This window comes from Mauremys reevesii, linkage group 4 (assembly GCF_016161935.1).
Source record: "Mauremys reevesii isolate NIE-2019 linkage group 4, ASM1616193v1, whole genome shotgun sequence".
Taxonomy (NCBI): domain Eukaryota; kingdom Metazoa; phylum Chordata; order Testudines; family Geoemydidae; genus Mauremys; species Mauremys reevesii.
The window spans coordinates 24,350,435-24,370,229 of record NC_052626.1 but is presented as its reverse complement, the minus strand read 5'-3'; the positions used below and the strand labels follow the sequence as shown (position 1 = coordinate 24,370,229).

The 19,795-nt window shown below is 47.5% G+C and overlaps 1 protein-coding gene and 1 long non-coding RNA gene across 3 annotated transcripts in view; both read left to right on the top strand.

The window, feature by feature from the left end:
* The first annotated feature begins 538 nt into the window (after positions 1 to 538).
* Positions 539 to 2,326, top strand: LOC120403280. The gene is made up of 3 exons (XR_005597512.1): positions 539 to 908; positions 1,843 to 1,909; positions 2,261 to 2,326. It is a non-coding gene; the product is annotated as an uncharacterized LOC120403280 (long non-coding RNA).
* Positions 2,327 to 16,032: 13,706 nt separating this feature from the next.
* Positions 16,033 to 19,795, top strand: part of EML1 (EMAP like 1) — a 222,688-nt gene continuing 218,925 nt past the window's right edge. The window contains exons 1-2 of one of the 2 annotated variants that reach the window (XM_039537398.1): positions 16,033 to 16,080; positions 16,163 to 16,367. The gene's annotated coding sequence lies outside the window, so the exon portion shown is untranslated. The other variant, XM_039537399.1, reaches the window with a different exon arrangement.

Genomic DNA, 19,795 nt, shown 5'->3' with positions numbered 1-19,795 from the left:
GCTGAAGTTAGCTTAAATTATGTGTTTCATGCACAGCGCCACCTTGGTGGCTGAACAGTGCAATGCAGTTAGGCATTCCATTACACGTCTATGTTCAAATGTGTCTCCAGTTTGCTCTTGTTGCAGCAAAACAGTAAAACCACCGCCCCGAACAGCATAGAGCCATGGTTGACCTACCGAGATCAACACAGTGCAAGTGTAGATACTGCATGACCTTTGTCAACCCTAACAGTTCTCCAGCAGCTGTCCCACAATGCCCCATTCCCTGCAACAGGAATCACTGTGGTCATAATTTTAAATTCCACTGCCCAGGGGTCACAGAGACTATAAGTCACCCCCACCCCATTTAAAACCTCCCATGTGTTTTTGAAATGCCTTTTTCTGATAGCCCACCTTGGCAAGACTCCTAGCAGCTGTCCCTTGTTGTGTCCAACTGCCCGGGCCGGTGCCACACACTAGATGCACGCTGCCTGGAATAGACAGTCACAGGACGCATTGGCTCGCCGGGGCCTGTGGGGAGAAGAGGCTGTGCAAGCACAGCTACAGCCCAGCCATAGAAACATGGACAACTATGAGCAGATTGCACAGGGGACACAGGCAAAAGGGTACGACAGGGAACAGCAACAGTGATGCATGAAAGTGAAAGAATTTCACCAGGGATTCCACAGCAGAGAGAGCAGCAATAGATCTGGTGCTGCCCCATTGACCTGCTGCTTTTACAATGAGCTGTTGGCAGACACCCATCCAGCACGCCGCAGCCCTGTCAAGGAACAGTGGGCAGGAAGAGGAGGGAGACGCAGCTGGGGACTCCAGCAATGCCGCAAGCCAGGACCTGTTGACTCTTCCAGAGTCTAGCCAATCCTCCCAGATGAGCACAGACGAGCCTGATGGAGGGGAACGGAGCTTGGGTAAGTGTGTGCATGCATTTTTTCCTTACAAATGTTTAAATGTAAAGATGGAGGCCAGTCCACCCCAATCTAAAGACAAAGGTATCAACCTTTCATTGTTTTACTCATAGGAGAAGAGGTAGAGGTACAACAAACAGAGGATTCAGTCGGCATCTTCTTTTAATTCCCCTGTCGGATTAGGTGGCGGGGGGGAGAGGGCATACAGGGCACTTTGTTTATGTACATATGGCTCTCCCTTTGAGCCTCCTGAGAGATCTCTATGAAATTTGCATGGAGGTATTCTGCAATTCTCTCCCAAAGTTTTTTTAGGATGGTTGCCCTATTTCTTCCTCCAGGATAGGACACTTTCCCACACCACTCTGTGATGAGTTCAGCTGGCACCATTGCAGCTGTGTGGCATGGCACCATTGCAGCTGTGTGGCAAGGTGGGCTGATGCCAAAATATGGATACATGTGCCGTCTATCACCCCACCACAGTCCAAGAACTACATTGCTGCAAATCCATCCACTATGTCCTGCGCATTGCCAAGAGTCACAGTCCTGCATAGCAGGAGGCAATTAATGACCCTACAAACTTGCATGACAATGGCCCTGCAACTCCAAAATGATTTCTCATTGACCAGTAGCAATCCACTGTTGCAAGCTTCCAGACTGCAAGCCCCCCTCACTTCTCCACTGGCAAAGCACCTCTAATTTTGGTATCTAGGAGTTGGAGGGCTGGGATGAGTTTGACACACGGATCCAGGAGCATGTCCTTGCGCATCCAAAAGTTCTGCAGCCACTGCTCGTTGACCCAAACCTGTCAGCTTCTGTAACTGTGTTAGTACTAGCTAGGAGACTTTAACTAGTGTGAAATGCTGGTCTCCAACAGAAGGTCTAGAATATGGTGAAAGCAGGCTCACTCTCATGAGATTTCTGGGAATTCTCTTTTCAGGTTGAACTGGAAATGCCCGTGGAACAGAATCTTCCTGCAGTGCTTGGAGAGGAATGACAGTCTTGTGGTAAAGGCACTGGCCTGGGGTTCCTTTTGCAGTGGTTGCCATTTTCCCCATCTTAGATTTGTATTTTAAGCAAGGTCAAATAGCCTGGCAGCATCGGTCCTCTTTTTGGCCCATATTCACAAGGGGACAGAGTCTGGTTCCACAAAACATGGCCTAGGAAACCCAGAGGAGAATGACTCTGTTAGATTCATTTTTTCTTTTATTATTAGGGTCACCATTTCAGAAAGGAAGCATGGGCTAGCAAACAGGGCACTGAGCTGGGAATCAGGAGACCTGGATTCTCTTGCCTGACATGTTGTATAGACTTGAGAAAGTCACTTCACCTGTTCCGCTTTTCTCTGTCATGTCTAGGTAATTATGAGCTCTTCAGAGCAGAACCTCTCTCTTATGATGAGTATATACAGCACCTAGCAGCACACTGAGGCATTGATCTCGGGTAAGGTTTTAAGGCACCTTTGTAACAGAAATAATAACAATAATAAGGCTCTGTGCACACAAATGATTGGACACATTTGCATATATGAAACTGCAGGTGCAAGCAGAGACCAGGCCATCGCACAGACAAAAGCTGGGCCTCCAGCAGCCATTTGCATGTTCATTTTCCTGATTTGTGCTTGCATGGACAGTAAGTGCACAGGCAAGTGATGCAGCCACACCCAGTTGCATGCAATTTCCTACTGAAAACGTGACTCTTCCTCCCATTTGAGTTCTTATTTTCAGATACCAAGGCAAGCAGAAAACTGTCTCCTCACTTCTAAGGTACAGACTCAGGGAGTCACTTTGTCCCTTCAAGAATGGATGGTGCATTAATGAATGTAGGTATTGTGACGGGTTGGATCACAGAAACCCCGCTGGAAGCTGCCAACCGATGTGCCAAGACTACTTCTATCCCTGTTTTCCCTGCCAGCTCAGGACTTTAGCACCCTGGCTTGCCGAGCCAGACACTCTTGTCTACTTCAACAAAGACCCAGAGTCTGAATTACCTGCCCCAAGCTGCAGGTTTACCTGAAAACAGCTCACAGAAGGTGCTGGCGCAACCGCCCCTGCGCGCCCTGCCGAGCTCATCAACATCCAAGGTGCGCCAGCACCTTGTGGAATCGGTGATAGTACTGGATCAGCGACCCCTGAATGATGCTGATCCCGTTTTTGAAGTTGCTGAAGGATCTCATGACGTCCTGGCCCAGATGCCCAACTGCCAGTGGGGTCTAAACCCAAATAAATCGGTTTTACCCTGCATAAAGCTTATGCAAGATAAACTCATAAATTGTTCGCCCTCTATAACACTGATAGAGAGAGATGTGCACAGTTGTTTGCTCCCCCAGGTATTAATACATACTCTGAGTTAATTAAAAAGTAAAAAGTGATTTTATTAAATACAGAAAGTAGGACCTAAGTGGTTCCAAGTAGTAACAGACAGAACCACAGGTACTAATGCGGAGAGTGGACTAGATGGTACATCTGAGAGAAGGGAGCAGAAGGAGACTCCACCAATTGGAAGGCACAAGATGCACTGTCCTAGGGATGGGGGTTCCACAACCACCGCTCCCAAGAGAAGGAGGCGGGTGGTGGTGGTCGGGGACTCCCTCCTCAGGGGGACTGAGTCATCTATCTGCCGCCCTGACCGAGAAAACCGAGAGGTCTGCTGCTTGCCAGGAGCTAGGATTCACAATGTGACGGAGAGACTGCCGAGACTCATCAAGCCCTCAGATCGCTACCCCTTCCTACTTCTCCACGTGGGCACCAATGGTACTGCCAAGAATGACCTTGAGCGGATCACTGCAGACTACGTGGCTCTGGGAAGAAGGATAAAGGAGTTTGAGGCGCAAGTGGTGTTCTCGTCCATCCTCCCTGTGCAGGGAAAAGGCCTGGGTAGGGATCGTCGAATTGTGGAAGTCAACGAATGGCTACGCAGGTGGTGTCGGAGAGAAAAGGCTTTGGATTCTTCAACCATGGGATGGTGTTCCAAGAAAGAGGAGTGCTAGGCAGAGACGGGCTCCACCTAATGAAGAGAGGGAAGAGCATCTTTGCAAGCAAGCTGGCTAACCTAGTGAGGAGGGCTTTAAACTAGGTTCATCGGGGGAAGGAGAACAAAGCCCTGAGGTAAGTGGGGAAATGGGATACCGGGAGGAAGCACAAGCAGGAGAGTGCAAGAGGGGAGGACTCCTGTCTCAGACCGAGAAAGCGGGACAATCAGCTACTTATCTTAAGTGCCTATACACAAATGCAAGAAGCATGGGAAACAAGCAGGGAGAACTGGAAGTCCTGGCACAGTCAAGGAACTATGATGTGATTGGAATAACAGAGACTTGGTGGGATAACTCACATGACTGGAGTACTGTCATGGATGGATATAAACTGTTCAGGAAAGACAGGCAGGGCAGAAAAGGTGGGGGAGTTGCATTGTATGTAAGAGAGCAGTATGACTGCTCAGAGCTCCAGTATGAAACTGCAGAAAAACCTGAGAGTCTCTGGATTAAGTTTAGATGTGCGAGCAACAAGGGTGATGTCGTGGTGGGAGTCTGCTATAGACCACCAGACCAGGGGGATGAGGTGGACGAGGTTTCTTCTGGCAACTAGCAGAAGTTACTAGATCGCAGGCCCTGGTTCTCATGAGAGACTTTAAATCACCCTAAAATCTGCTGGGAGAGCAATACAGCGATGCACAGACAATCCAGGAAGTTTTTGGAAAGTGTAGGGGACAATTTCCTGGTCCAAGTGCTGGAGGAACCAACTAGGGGCAGAGCTCTTCTTGACCTGCTGCTCACAAACAGAGAAGAGTTAGTAGGGAAAGCAAAAGTGGATGGGAACCTGGGAGGCAGTGACCATGAGATGGTCGAGTTCAGGATCCTGACACAGGGAAGAAAGGAGAGCAGCAGAATACAGACCCTGGACTTCAGAAAAGCAGACTTTGATTCCCTCAGGGAACTGATGGGCAGGATCCCCTGGGAAAATAACATGAGGGGGAAAGGAGTCCAGGAGAGCTGGCTGTATTTTAAATAATCCTTATTGAGGTTGCAAGAAAAAACCATCCCGATGTGTAGGAAGAATAGTAAATATGGCAGGCGACCAGCTTGGCTTAACAGTGTAATCCTTGCTGATCTTAAACACAAAAAAGAAGCTTACAAGAAGTGGAAGCTTGGACAAATGACCAGGGAGGAGTATAAAAATATTGCTCAGGCATGCAGGAGGGAAATCAGGAAGGCCAAATCACACTTGGAGTTGCAGCTAGCAAGAGATTTTAAGAGTAACAAGAAGGGTTTCTTCAGCTATGTTAGCAACAAGAAGAAAGTCAAGGAAAGTATGGGCCCTTACTGAACGAGGGAGGCAACCTAGTGACAGAGGATATAGAAAAAGCTAATGTACTCAATGCTTTTTTTGCCTCTGTCTTCACAAACAAGGTCAGCTCCCAGACTGCTGCACTGGGCAGCACAGTATGGGGAGAAGTGGTTCAGGACTATTTAGAAAAACTGGATGAGCACAAGTCCATGGGGCTGGATGCGCTGCATCCGAGGGTGCTAAAGTTGTTGGCGGATGTGATTGCAGAGCCATTGGCCATTATCTTTGAAAACTCATGGCGAACGGGAGAGGTCCCGGATAACTGGAAAAAGGCTAATGTAGTGCCCATCTTTAAAAAGGGGAAGAAGGAGGATCCGGGGAACTACAGGCCAGTCAGCCTCACCTCAGTCCCTGGAAAAATCATGGAGCAGGTCCCCAAGGAATCAATTCTAAAACACTTAGAGGAGAGGAAAGTGATCAGGAACAGTCAGCATGGATTCACCAAGGGCAAGTCATGCCTGGCTAACCTAATTGCCTTCTATGAGTAGATAACTGGCTCTGTGGACGAGAGGAAAGCAGTGGATGTGTTATTCCTTGACTTTAGCAAAGCTTTTGACACAGTCTCCCACAGTATTCTTGCCAACAAGTTAAAGAAGTATGGGCTGGATGATTGGACTATAAGGTGGATAGAAAGCTGGCTAGATCGTCGGGCTCAACAGGTAGTGATCAACAGCTCCATGTCTAGTTGGCAGCCAGTTTCAAGTGGAGTGTCCCAAGGGTTGGTCCTGGGGCTGGTTTTGTTCAATATCTTCATTAATGATCTGGAGGATGGCGTGGACTGCACTCTCAGCAAGTTTGCAGATGACACTAAACTTGGAGGAGTAGTAGATACGCTGGAGGGTAGGGATAGGATACAGAGGGACCTAGACAAATAAGAGGACTGGGCCAAAAGAAACCTGATGAGGTTCAACAAGGACAAGTGCAGAGTCCTGCACTTAGGAAGGAAGAATCCCATGCACTGTTACAGACTAGGGACCGAATGGCTAGGAAGCAGTTCTGCAGAAAAGGAGCTAGGGGTTACAGTGGACAAGAAGCTGGATATGAGTCAACAGTGTGCCCTTGTTGCCAAGAAGGCTAATGGCATTTTGGGCTTTATAAGTAGGGGCATTGCCAGCAGATCGAGGGATGTGATCATTCCCCTCTATTCGACATTGGTGAGGCCTCATCTGGAGTAATGTGTCCAGTTTTGGGCCCCACACTACAAGAAGGATGTGGAAAAATTGGAAAGAGTCCAGTGGAGGGCAACAAAAATGATTAGGGGGCTGGAGCACATGACTTATGAGGAGAGGCTGAGGGAACTGGGATTGTTTAGTCTGCAGAAGAGAAAAATGAGGGGGGATTTGATAGCTGCTTTCAAATACCTGAAAGGGGGTTCCAAAGAGGATGGATCTAAACTGTTCTCAGTGGTACCTGATGTCAGAACAAGGAGTAATGGTCTCAAGTTGCAGTTTGGGAGGTTTAGGTTGGATATTAGGAAAAACTTTTTCACTCAGAAAGTGGTGAAGCACTGGAATGGGTTACCTAGGGAGGTGGTGGAATCTCCTTGCTTAGAGGTTTTTAAGGTCAGGCTTGACAAAGCCCTGGCTGGGATGATTTAATTGGGAATTGGTCCTGCTTTGAGCAGGGGGTTGGACTAGATGACCTCCTGAGGTCCCTTCCAACCCTGATATTCTATGATTCTATGAGAACGAAGTAAGTTACCAAGCAAAATAAAATAAAATAAAAATGTGCAAATCGATGTCTAATCAAACTAAATACAGATAGGATCCTCACCAGTTCCAGAATGCACCCTTTTACAGGCTAATCTCCTTTTAGCCTGGGTCCAGCAATCACTCACACCCCTTGTAATTACTGTCTTTTGTTCCAGTTTCCCTTAAGTATCCTGGGGGAGTGGAGAGGCTCCTTCTTTAGCCAGCTGAAGACAAAATGGAGGGGACTCCCAGGGGGTTAAATAGATTATCTCTTGTGGGTGGAGACCCCCTCCTCACGCTGTGTAGAATCCAGTCACAAAATGGAGATTTGGAATCACATGGGCAAGTCACATGCCCATGCATGACTCAGGACTTGCAGGCAGCAGTCAATACCCACATGCTACCTTGAACGTCCTCAGGTAGACTTCTTATGTGGATTGGAGTCTTCCAAGCTCTTTTGTCTGTTAAATGCTTCTTGACTGAGCACATTCCTTTCCCAAGGAGTGACTAAATGTTCTAAGTAAGGCTACTTAGAAATCAAGCAATTATACAGCCAATGTTCATAACTTTGAACACACAAATGGTGCCTGCATGCAACTAAGGGTACGTCTACACTACGGGATTATTCCGAATTTACATAAACCGGTTTAGTAAAACAGATTGTATAAAATCGATTGTGCGCGGCCACACTAAACACATTAAATCGGTGGTGTGCGTCCACGGTCCGAGGCTAGCGTCGATTTCGGAAGCGTTGCACTGTGGGTAGCTATCCCATAGCTATCCCATAGTTCCCGCAGCCTCCCCCGCCCCTTGGCATTTCCGGGTTGAGATCCCAGTGCCTGATGGGGCAAAAATCATTTTCGCGGGTGGTTCTGGGTACAGCCTCACCCCTCCCTCCCTCCCTGAAAGCGGCAGACAACCGTTTCGCGCCTTTTTTGCTTGGTGAACTGTGCAGACGCCATAGCACAGCAAGCATGGACCCTGCTCAGCTCAATACCGCAATCGTGGATGTTTTAAACACCTCGCGCACTCTCGTGCAGTATATGCTGAACCAGGACCTTCGAACCGAGGCTAGGAGGAGGCGGATACGGCAGCGCGGCGATGACAGTGATGAGGATGTAGACACAGAATTCTCTCAAACCGCGGGCCCCGGCGCTTTGGAGATCCTGCTGGTAATGGGGCAGATTCTATCCATTGAACGCCGATTTTGGGCCCGGGAAACAAGCACTGACTGGTGGGACCGCATTGTGTTGCAGGTGTGGGACGATTCCCAGTGGCTGCGAAACTTTCGCATGCGTAAGGGCACTTTCATGGAACTTTGTGACTTGCTTGCCCCTGCCCTGAAACGCCATAATACCAAGATGAGAGCAGCCCTCACAGTAGAGAAGCGAGTGGCGATAGCCCTGTGGAAGCTTGCAATGCCAGACAGCTACCGGTCAGTCGGGAATCAATTTGGAGTTGGAAAATCTACTGTGGGGGCTGCTGTGATGCAAGTAGCCAAAGCAATCACTAAGCTGCTGCTACGAAAGGTTGTGACTCTGGGAAACATGCAGGCCATAGTGGATGGCTTTGCTGCACTGGGATTCCCTAACTGTGGGGGGGCGATAGATGGAACCCATATCCCTATCTTGGCACCGCAGCACCAGGGCACCCAGTACGTAAACCGGAAGGGGTACTTTTCAATGGTGCTGCAAGCACTGGTGGATCACACGGGACGTTTCACAAACATCCACGTGAGATGGCCAGGAGGGTTCATGGCCTCGCGTATTCAGAAGCACTACTCTGTTTAAACGGCTGCAGCAAGGGAATTACTTCCCAGACCAGAAAATAACAGTTGGGGATGTTGAAATGCCTGTCGTTATCCTGGGGGACCCAGCCTACTCCTTGATGCCATGGCTCATGAAGCCATACACAGGCAGCCTGGACAGTGGTCAGGATCTGTTCAATTACAGGCTGAGCAAGTGCAGAATGGTGGTGGAATGTGCATTTGGCCGTTTAAAGGCGCGCTGGCGCACATTACTGACTCGCTCAGACCTCAGCCAAACCAATGTCCCCTATGTTATTGCTGCTTGCTGTATTCTCCACAATCTCTGTGAGAGTAAGGGGGAGACCTTTATGGCGGGGTGGGAGGCTGAGGCAAATCACCTGGCCGCTGATTACGCGCAGCCAGACACCAGGGAGATTAGAAGAGCACACCAGGAAGCGGTGTGCATCAGAGAAGCTTTGAAAAGGAGCTTCATCAATGGCCAGGGTACAGTGTGACTGCTGTGTTTGTTGATGAACACCCCCCCTCCCTTGATTGACTCATTCCCTGAAAGCAACTCTCCCTCCCCCTTCGAGTACAGCTTACTTATGCAAATAAAGTCACTCTCGTTTAAAAATCATGAATTCTTTATTAATTCATTATAAAAAGTGGGAGAGAAGTAAGGGTGTGGTTTGGGAGGAGGATAGGAAGGATGGAGAAGGCCATTAAAAAAATTTCACATTAACGACAGCCTTCTGGTTGGGCTGTCCACGGGGGTGGAGTGGGCGGGTGCACGGAGCCTCCCCCCACGCGTTCTTACACATCTGGGTGAGGAGGATATGGAACATGGTGAGGGTTGAGGGTGGTTACACAGGGGCTGCAGCGGCACTCTGTGATCCTGCTGCCGTTCCTGAAGCTCCACCAGACGCCGGAGCACGTCAGTTTGATCACGCAGCAGCCCCAGAGTTGCATCCCGCCACCGCTGATCTTCCTGCCGCCACCTCTCATCTCGGTTGTCCCTCCTGTCCTCACGTTCATCCCTCCTGTCCTCACGTTCACTGGCCTCTTTCCTGTAATTTGATACCACGTCCTACCACTCATTCAGATGAGCTCTTTCATTGCGTGTAACTTCCATAATATCCGAGAACATCTCATCTCGCGTCTTCTTTTTCCTCCGCCTTATCTGTGCTAGCCTTTGGGATGGAGGAGGGATGGTTGAAAAATTTGCAGCTGCATGAGGGAGATAAATATTTAGAAAGATACATTTTACAGAACAATGGTTATACTCTTTCACAGTGAACAGCACTATTCACCTAGCACATGTGATTTCCTACAAGGTTGCATTTTCATCTTAATAGTGAGTGCTTGCAGCTCTGGAGTTACAGATCTCACAGACACAGGTCCAGGCATCAGAATTCAGCTTGCATGCAGCCATGGTAAGCCACTGTCTTTCGGCTTCTGTAGTGATTTACCCCTCCCCCCCAACGCATGGCTAATACCACGCTAGCTCCCTGCTAATCAACAACCTTCCTACCCCCCCACCCACTGCGTGGCTGGTAGCTTGGGGAAGATCGCCGGTGACCAAACACAAAAAAGATCATCGGCATTTCACTCCTCCCCTCCCCCGCCGCTACGTGCAGGAAAGTTTTTTTTTTTAAGCTTGCAGTCCACGAACCCATTAGAAAAATGGCCACCCCCCTTACTTAAATTCCTGATTTTTAACCAGGTTATCCTGAACGATATCACTTTGCTGAGGATAACACAACAAGATAAAGAACGGATGCTTCTTGAATGCCAGCAGTCACCGGGACCATACGCTGCTATGCTTTGCCACGCAATGATACCTGATTACTTGCTACATGCATGGCGTGGTAAAGTGTCCTACCATGGTGGGCGGAACAAGGCTGCCTTGCCCAGAAACCTTCTGCAAAGGCTTCTGGAGTACCTACAGGAGCGCTTCATCGAGATGTCCCTGGAGGATTTCCTCGCAATCCCGGACCTGTTAACAAACTTTTCTAAGTAACTATACTGTCTGCGACCGCATCCCAAGTCCTCAGGGCAAATCAATCATTAAAAAACGCTTGCTTAAAAAACAATGTTTGCTATTTACAAAGGTACACTCACCAGAGCTCCCTTCCATGGCGTCATTGTCTGGGATAGTTGCTTGTGAGGGCTGGGAGCAGGGTAATTCCGTCAGGGTGATAAAAAGCTCCTGGCTGCTGGGGGTCACGGAGTGCTGTGTGCTCTCTGCTAGGTCTTCCTCCTCTTCTTCATCTTCATCTTCCCCGTCTGCATAATCCTCAGACATGGCAGAGATTACAACCCCCATCTCGGAATCCACGGTCAGGGGTGGGGTACTTGTGGCGCAGCCCCCTAAAATTGCATGCAGCTCAGCATAGAAGCGGCATGTTTTTCGACCTGCCCCGGACCTTCCGTTTGCTTCTTTGGTTTTCTGGTAGGCTTGTCTGAGCTCCTTAATTTTCACTCTGCACTGCACTGAGTCCCTGCTGTGGCCTTTATCCGTCATAGCCTTAGAAATTCTTTCAAATACTTTTTCATTTCGTCTTTTGGAACGCAGTTCTGTTAGCACTGAATCCTCTCCCCATATAGCGATCAGATCCAGTACCTCCCGAGCGGTCCATGCTGGGGCTCTTTTTCGATTCTCAGGAGACTGCATTGTTAACTGTGCTGATGAGCTGTGCGTGGTCACCTGTGATGATGAGCTCTCCACGCTGGGGAAGCAGGAAATGAATTTCAAAAGTTCGCGGGGCTTTTCCTGTCTACCTGGCCAGTGCATCCGAGTTGAGAATGCTGTCCAGAGTGGTCAGTGGTGCACTGTGGGATACCGCCCGGAGGCCAATACCGTCGATTTGCGGCCACACTAACCCTATTCCGATATGTTAATCCCAATATTAGCGCTACTCCTTTCATCGGGGAGGAGTACAGAAACCGATTTAAAGAGCCATTAAAATCGATATAAGGTGCCTCCTACTGTGGACGGTTGTGGCGTTAAATCGGTTTTACGCTCCTAAAACCGATTTAAACGCCTAGTGTAGACCAGGCTTAGGATGAACATAACTTTTACATAGATATGTTACATGGCATATGTAGCAAAACTCTATTCCAGTTATATCATGCATACATTTATAAGCACCCCCACCCCATAAAGCCTTATGGGGTACACTGTCACAGGTATATCTGCCTAGGAGTAATGTGTAACTATTCTCCTTGGATTGCCTAGTGTCATAAGCAACTTACAGCATATAATCAGTGTGATACAAAGACTGAAGAAAACCTTGATTATTATTGTTTGTATTGCAGTGGTACCTCGAGGCACCAGCCCCTCGGTGCTAGTTGCTGTAAAACATCTAGCAAACAAATTGTGATGTCCTTTCCCTTTAAATGTGCAAGGGGCTCTGTACTCTCCCCCACTCCACAACCCAAAGCCTCACTTTCAGGTTGGTTTCAGGTTTTTCAGCCAGAACAATAAAGCAAGTACAGCAAGAAGCTCCATCAGCTCCCTCTGTGTCTATCTCCTTCTCTGCTGGCTCCAGAGAGAGAACAGAAACAGTCCCTGCTATGAAGGGCTTACCATCTAAGTAACTTTCTTAGATCACGTTTTGTTAGAGGATAAACCATTTAAGGAAATGCAATAACTCTATCCCAAAGTTATGCTTTAGAAGGCTCCCACTATAATTTTATGTTCAGTGCCAAGGCCTAATATTTAAACTGAGAGACAATAGCATCATTGTTCCAGAAGTAGCCAAGAATCCTTAAAGAGCTCTTCTAGGATAAGGCTGGGATTTGCAATTTTCTATTATGATAACCTTATGGTCCCTGACCAGATTATATCTTCTAAGAATGAAGAAGTGCTTGGCCACTAATTTATAATCAAAACCGATTTCAACTTCTAATTTGTTTCACTGTTTGGCAAAACAAATGTATTTAGTCCAAGTGAGGAATTCATTCCAAAAAGATGAACACATATTAAAAGAGTTTAGGTACCTGCATTAATTAATTTTGCTGTAAAGGACATTTCACAATGCTCTAGTGCATATAATCATTCCACAGAAGACTGCTTTTGAAAGTATTAATAATACATAAGCATGCTGTACCTTCTAGTCCCAGCCAGATGTCTGTGTTGTATGAAACTGCTCTTGTTGATGTAATTGCTAGTAGAGGAAAGGAAGTATTAATCATATTAATCAAGGGCAGGAATTATATTTTGTGATTCTTCTCTGTCTTCTGTTCTTATTTGTCTGCATTTAAGCACGAGGAGAATCTTCCTGTTTCAGTTCATGGGCGAGGTTAGGCTGCATTCTGTCTGTCTGTTTGTCTCTCTGGGGCATGGGAGCTATTCCTGGGTTAGTAGCAGGATAGGGAATGAGGCATTAGGACGCCTGAAGCCTCATTCCTCTTTATCAACTTGCACTGAAGTCCCAATTTCTATCTCTAGCTCTGCCACTGTTTCACCCTTTGTCTATGGGAAAATCACTTAACTGGTTCAGCCATTTGTAAAATGGCTATTCTAATACTACCCAGTGGTTAGGGTGCTAGTCTGTGCCATGGAACATCCAGGTTCAATTCCCTGCTCTACCAGACTTCTATGTGACATGTAGTCTCCCCGTGCCTCAGTTTCCCAGCTGTAAAATAGGGATAACAGCACTTACATTAGAGATTGTGAGGTGCTCAGATTATTGTGGTAATGAGAGCCATAAGTGCTTACTCACACTGGCATTTTGAGGATTAATTAGTTCATATTTCTAAAGCACTGTGAATGCAGCCAGGATGATGTAAGTGCTAAGTATGTTATCTGCACTAAACAGTGTGAATAAATGCACATCATTTAAATGTCTGACTGGTCTTATATATCTTCCATGCATTCATATGCACACAGACAGCACCTAACACAAATAATAAAAATCTGTTCTCCAAGTAATACCAGAAATGCCTCCCCCCTCACCCAGCGAGTTCGCTTACCCCAGTTAAGCCAGTAGTAGTACAAACATTTTGGCCTCCACAAAAGTAAATAGGTGCTTACACTCCAGACATAGGTCCCTGAGTCTAGGGATTAGGAGCCTAAATCCCAGTTCTGTTTCCACTGAGATCCACAAAACACTTGCCCAACACGGTAGGCACCTAAACTCGGTGCCTAAGTTTTTCAGAGTAAAAGTTCTCCAGGCACCTATATTTCTGCCTGTGAGTGTGTGTACTGCTGCCTCCATCTAGGCATTTGGATGCCTATCTCCCGGCTAAGCCCCAGAGCGATTCACGAACCAGGGAAAGTTAGACATTCATGTAGAGGGACTCAGAAGCAGTGGGTAGCGGGGGCACACAGGGTCAATTGTTTCCCCCAGATTGGCCTGCTGAGGGGTGGAGTGGGAGAGGGGCTCTGTCTTCCCACTGCGCCTGTCCCCAGCATGCTTGGCACCTGTCCCTGGCAGCCGGGCCCAAGCCGGGAGCAGAAGGGGCGGGACTAGTCACTTCTCACACCCGAGTTGCTGCTCCATGCAGCACAGCAGCTGCCTGAGAGAGCCTGGATGGGGAGGCCACGGCCCACGCCGTCTCCTCTGCTCCCTGCCTGGGCCTGGCTGCCAGGGACGGGCTGAGCGAGTCGGAGCCCCCCGCTTCCCCAGCACGTATCTGGCTCGCTTGGCCCCTGTCCCCAGCTGCCAGGCCCAGGTGGGGCGGGGTAGGCCACTGCCGCTGCCACCAGGCTCCTTCTCAGGCAGCTGCTGCGCTGTACAGAGTGGCAACCCTGAGCAGCCCGCTTCAGCCATGTGAGAAGCAGTTCCACCCTTCTCCCCACCTGGGCCCGCCTGCCAGGGACAGGGGCCATAAATGTGGGGGGGTAGAGGGGGGATGCACTGGGAGAAGGACAGAAACCCCCTCCCCACCCTGACTTGGGGCAGGGAGGGCACGGCAGCCCCAGGCTGGGTGCAAGGCGGGAGGAGGAAGAGGTAAGGGTGGCTGGGCAGAGGAGACACATGGGTCTGTCAAGTGACTGTCCTCCCCTTTAAATTGTGGCCCCCCAGGTCTGGGGAGGCATGAGTTGTCTAGGGAGAGGCCATTCCAGTAGGTGTTCTCAGAGGCCACCTACCTGATTGGGTCCCATTCAAAATCCAGCCGGAGGAGGAGGAGGAGGTGGGGGGGGGGTACCTTTGCCCCCCTTATAACTTTTAGTCCACCAGTTAGAGCATTCCTCTGGGATATGGGAGACTGAGGTTCAATTCTCCCCTCTCTGCCAGAGGGGGGGAAAAGAGAACTCTTTTCAGAGGGGGTGCCTCTCTTCAAATCCTAACCAGTGAGCTCCCTGCTATTCTGCTGAAGGGCTCCCCCGCTGTCTCCTGTTGAAGCTGTCGCACTCTGGATAAATAATGAAAAAGTGATTAGAGCAGTGGGACTGGACCCAGGATCTCTCACCTGCCAGGAGTAGATGAATAATTGTGGATGAATTTGTAAGTATATCAAGATGGGACTGGGCTGGAAAATTCAGGGGGTGTTCAGACCCAGTGTTTGGGCCCATTGCTGATAACACTGAATTTACAAAAGCCAGACATATGAATGAAAAGGAAGGAAAGGAAAAGTACTGTTGGTCAATAAGAATATTGAATTCAGGGACCCTATGTTCCTTCTGCAGTTACACATAGCTAACCAAGTTCAATGAGAATTATTCATGGGCAGGAAGAGAATAACACCGTAGGAACTGGACTCTACCTATATAGTAGACACATTTAATATAGCTCTCTGGTGCAAACATATACTATGTCCGCTCTCTCATTTCTTCTACCATACCAGCTGTATAGGTAGGAACATGTGTAGTGTGACCAACTGCTCTTTGCGTTCCCATGTATTTTGACTCCTGCAACTTGGAACAGTCTCAGGAAATTTGCCTGCATTTGTGGTCAATTGTATTCCACTCAATGAGCCTGATTCACTACTGTTCTGAACCTCGTGAAATCATTAACACCAGGGCAAAGTGTGTGTAAAATACTAGCAAATCTTGGCATTGTTTACCCACAAATGTAAATTAGAAGGTGCAGGACAATGGCAAATCAAGCCCAGTGAGTCTGTTTGTAGTTTCTGTTGGGCTATGGATTCAGGGAGGGAGCCCCTCTAAGGCAGGGGTTCTCAGACTGGGGGTCGGGACCACTCAGGGGGTCATGAGCAGTCAACCTCCATCCCATACTCCGCTTTGCCTCCAGCATTTATAATGGTGTTAAATATATATAAAAGAGGCTTGCTGTGTGAAAGAGGTCACCAGTACAAACGTCTGAGAAGCCCTGCTCTAAGGGTATTTCTTAATTGCAAAGTTAGACCAGGTGGTCAGCACCCCAGTTAGCCCCGACCAGGTGTGAGCAGCCACAGGGCAAAGCCATTCCTGAGTTGTATCCTCACTGGTGTGTTGCTAGGACTTCTGAGGATATATCCCAAGATTCTTTGTGCTGTAGTGAGCTGAGCTGCTCTATGATTTTTTCCTAGTGATTTGTGGGAGAACTTGTCTGTCCTGTGGACACAGAAGGGGAATTGTGGAAAGGAATTGGAGGACTATCAGCACATGAGTGATTTATCCTGCATTGTCATCGTGAAGAGTGTGGTTTACCAGTCTAAGTGTAAGTGACATCCAAACTAATCAACAATCCCAGCAGAGCCAGCTAACCTGGGTTGAAAGCACCTTCAAACTCAGGTGAGTACATTTTGTGTGTGGATGGGAGGAAGTTTGGGGACAACACCTGAGTTAGAACCCAAGCTAATTGTGCACTGAAGACACCCTGAGCTGCTTGATTAAAAAGAGATCCTTACACTCCACTCAGTCATACTCTGTGCAAAAGAGCTTTCATTTCAAACAATGTGGGCAAGGCTTATTTCAAAGTCTCCTTGACTTGAACTGGTTTCCTAACTGCTGGGCTTTTGTCCAGGTACAGATAATGGGCCGAGTTCTACCTATACTACATCCACCCTTACAATAAAAAGGGAAAGTAATGGAAGCTTAATATTCATCAAAGGAAACTTTCCTGGCTTACATTTCAAAAGAGATTCCTGGCCAATAGTCCAGATTTGTTCTTAAATTTCATCCAAACTGCAACAAGGTGGTAAATTGATGTAGGAAACCAGCCCCCTCAAAGACGCAACCTCCGTTCTCCAGCTCACTGATCAGAGGCTTCATTCCATGCATCACCTATAGCATTCCCTTTCTGGACTAAGGGACTCAGGAACAGCTGAGTGAGCAATGCTGACCTCTGTCAGGTAATCATTAGGCAATTTTGTTACCATAACACTCCTTTTGAAAGCTGATACTGTATTTAAGGGAGGATGCCCAGATTTTCTTAAAGGATTGATATGTTCAAAGTCACTGATAATGGATTTCATTTCCTTTTGTGAGATTAACTTGAGTTATGATTTGGTTCTCTCTGTCATGCAGTAAATTTGAACAGGGCAAATTCATTGTTGGTGTAACACTGTTTAATTAGCCTTGCAGCAAGGATGAATTTGGCCCTACATCTGAGTCAGTAGATGAGAATCTTTAGCCATGTGTAGTCATGATTCAAGGTGACTTCAGTCCAATTATCTGGGAAACTTGAAAGAAAGAGGGAGTGTTTTACAGTACACTCAGCAGAACTCCAACTCTTTGTAGTCTTTTCTTAAACACAGTGGGCTAGATCCTTGGCTGTGGCATATCTGCCTAACTATTGATTTCAGTGGAGTGATGCTGATTTAAACCAGCTAAAGATCTGGTCAGTATGTGAGCCATGCACTGAAATGGAATAAAAGTTGTCAAATTATTTAGATGTTGGAGCACTGCACACTGTAGAAATGAGAAGAATGGGCCTTCTGAATACTGTGTTGTACAGGGCAGGGAATCCTGGGTTAGGAGGAACCTGCATTGAAAGTGTGTGTTTTGATTCTAAGCGTATAAGCCCTTAGTCTTTGAAAACCCATCTTGCAATAGTAACCCTGTATGTCCTTGGGTGGTAGGGTAAAACTCTGTTTAACATTTTTTCCATGAGACTTGGTGGGGGAAAAAAATATTGCAGTTACAACAACTGCCAGAAATATTTGCACACATTTCCAAGGTCCCCTTTTGTATCTGGTTTGATCTGTCTGAGAGGGTTCACAATAAATTACATAGTATTAATTGGCTGATCAGACCCACGTGATCGGGTGGGTGAGCAGAGTCATTGCGGCTCATTTGCTCAGATCTTGTCCAGGAAAGTTGCACCAGTTTGACTAAATTGATTTTTAATCTGATCTAGTTAAACTCAGTGCAAATCACTAATGTAGACTGTAAACAAAATGACCTAGTTTAAATCATCTGTCTCTTCTCTCAAGCCTCCAAAAGAGCAGGGGGCTCCAGTAGTATAGATAAGGGTCCAGCAGGAATGATGCCAGTGGAGATCTTGTGCAGCGCTGTCTGTCATGGAGCACTGTGGAAGAGGGACCGCATTTTGCTTCTCAAATACCATGCACGCTGCTCTTCCTGGCAATCCCTTCGCCCTGAAGACACCAGATGAGAAAATAGTTCATCAACCAAAAATGCCAGAGAAGGGCAGGGATATCAGGTCATGTTTCCCACAAAGAATGAGTGCTAGGTGTAGGGTGCATTGTTTAGGGACAGAGGACCACCTGGCCTGGTGTGCTGGATGGTTCAGAGACATATCAAAATTCTGAACCATTTGAGTTTAAATTTGTCTCCAGGTTTCTGTGCAGTTTGAGTAAGCTGATTTAGAGTGTGACTTGCTTTCACATGTGCTTTGGCTATGGTGATGTTGGGGGTGGTATGTTTCTGGGTATTATCTCTTCAGTAGTCCTTGTGGGCAGGTTATAAAGATCAGCACGGCTTTGGGTGTATTGTTGGGATCCTGGTGGTGAATGACAGGCCTGCTTATCTGCTACCGTTTGGTTCCTTTGCTCTGGCTACTCAAAACTCTGATTTAAACCCAGTTGTTCCCTTGATTGTTGGAGGGTGCATGATTCATCATTAATCCCCATGCCAAGTCTGGAAGTTGAACTATTCTGCACTTTTAGTGCAACTTCTACTCTCATCTGACCTGCTGTACATGTATGTACAGCTTGATGTGTTTTTTCCATGTGTTTCATCTCTCCCTGTCTTCTGTCCACAAGCCAGAATCACCCGAGGTATTACTGCATGCTCCATTTCGAACACACACAATCTGTAGCCAGAAATGAACTGCACGACTCAATCAGAGAGAATTTCAGGGGGAATTTTGCGATTCGCAAACTGTCACAGTGAATGAAATGCTGAGGATTGAAAAACCCACAGGAACGGAACTGGCAAAAATGTTCATGAACAACTTCAGCCACACCCACAAATCACCAGTATTTATTCATCCTAATTGCTCTATTTCACGGGTGGGGAAACTGAGACTCAGAGAGGCTGCCAGTTCCCCCTGGTCACCCAGCAAATTTGTGGCCAATGTGGGAATAAAATCTGAATTCCTGATTTCCAATCTCCTGCTCTAACTGCTAGACTATGCTCCCTCCCACCCTCAGGCAGGCTTTTCAACAAACCCCAGTGTTTCTGGGATTGGCTGAAGGGTTAAGTTACCTACCATAACAAGTTATGAGAAAGCTGAGCCATAACTCATCCTGCAATAAAACAGGAAGACATGAGACATGCTGTGGGAGTTGTATGATTATTTAAAGCCCAAGCCACAGTACATCAAAAGAGTTGTTCAATTAAATGACTTCACTACGCTACCTTCCATTTAGCAATCAATGGAATTTTTCCCTCCAGGGGAAAACCTTGAAGGGGGACGCGGAGTTGGGTCCGCTGTCTTGCCTGTGGTGCCAAAAATGAATCCAGATTTGCACGTCAGCGAGAGATTCTTGTTCTGCTGTGCATTTGGCAAGATGCTGCAGAGGAGGACTGTGGGGTTTAGCAGTCAGAGGGAAATTAATTGATCACGAAAGCAAGACAGCTTGCTCCCTGGTGAGAACTGTAAGTAGGGCATTCAAAGACTGACAGAACACTGGCTGGTTTGGCTTTCTGTGTAGCATTACTGCTGACAATTACTCAGCTGGCTACTGTCAAAATACCCAGAGTTCTTCTCCGGCGCAGGTTATTGATAGAGCATTTCACATCTCCAGTCAGCA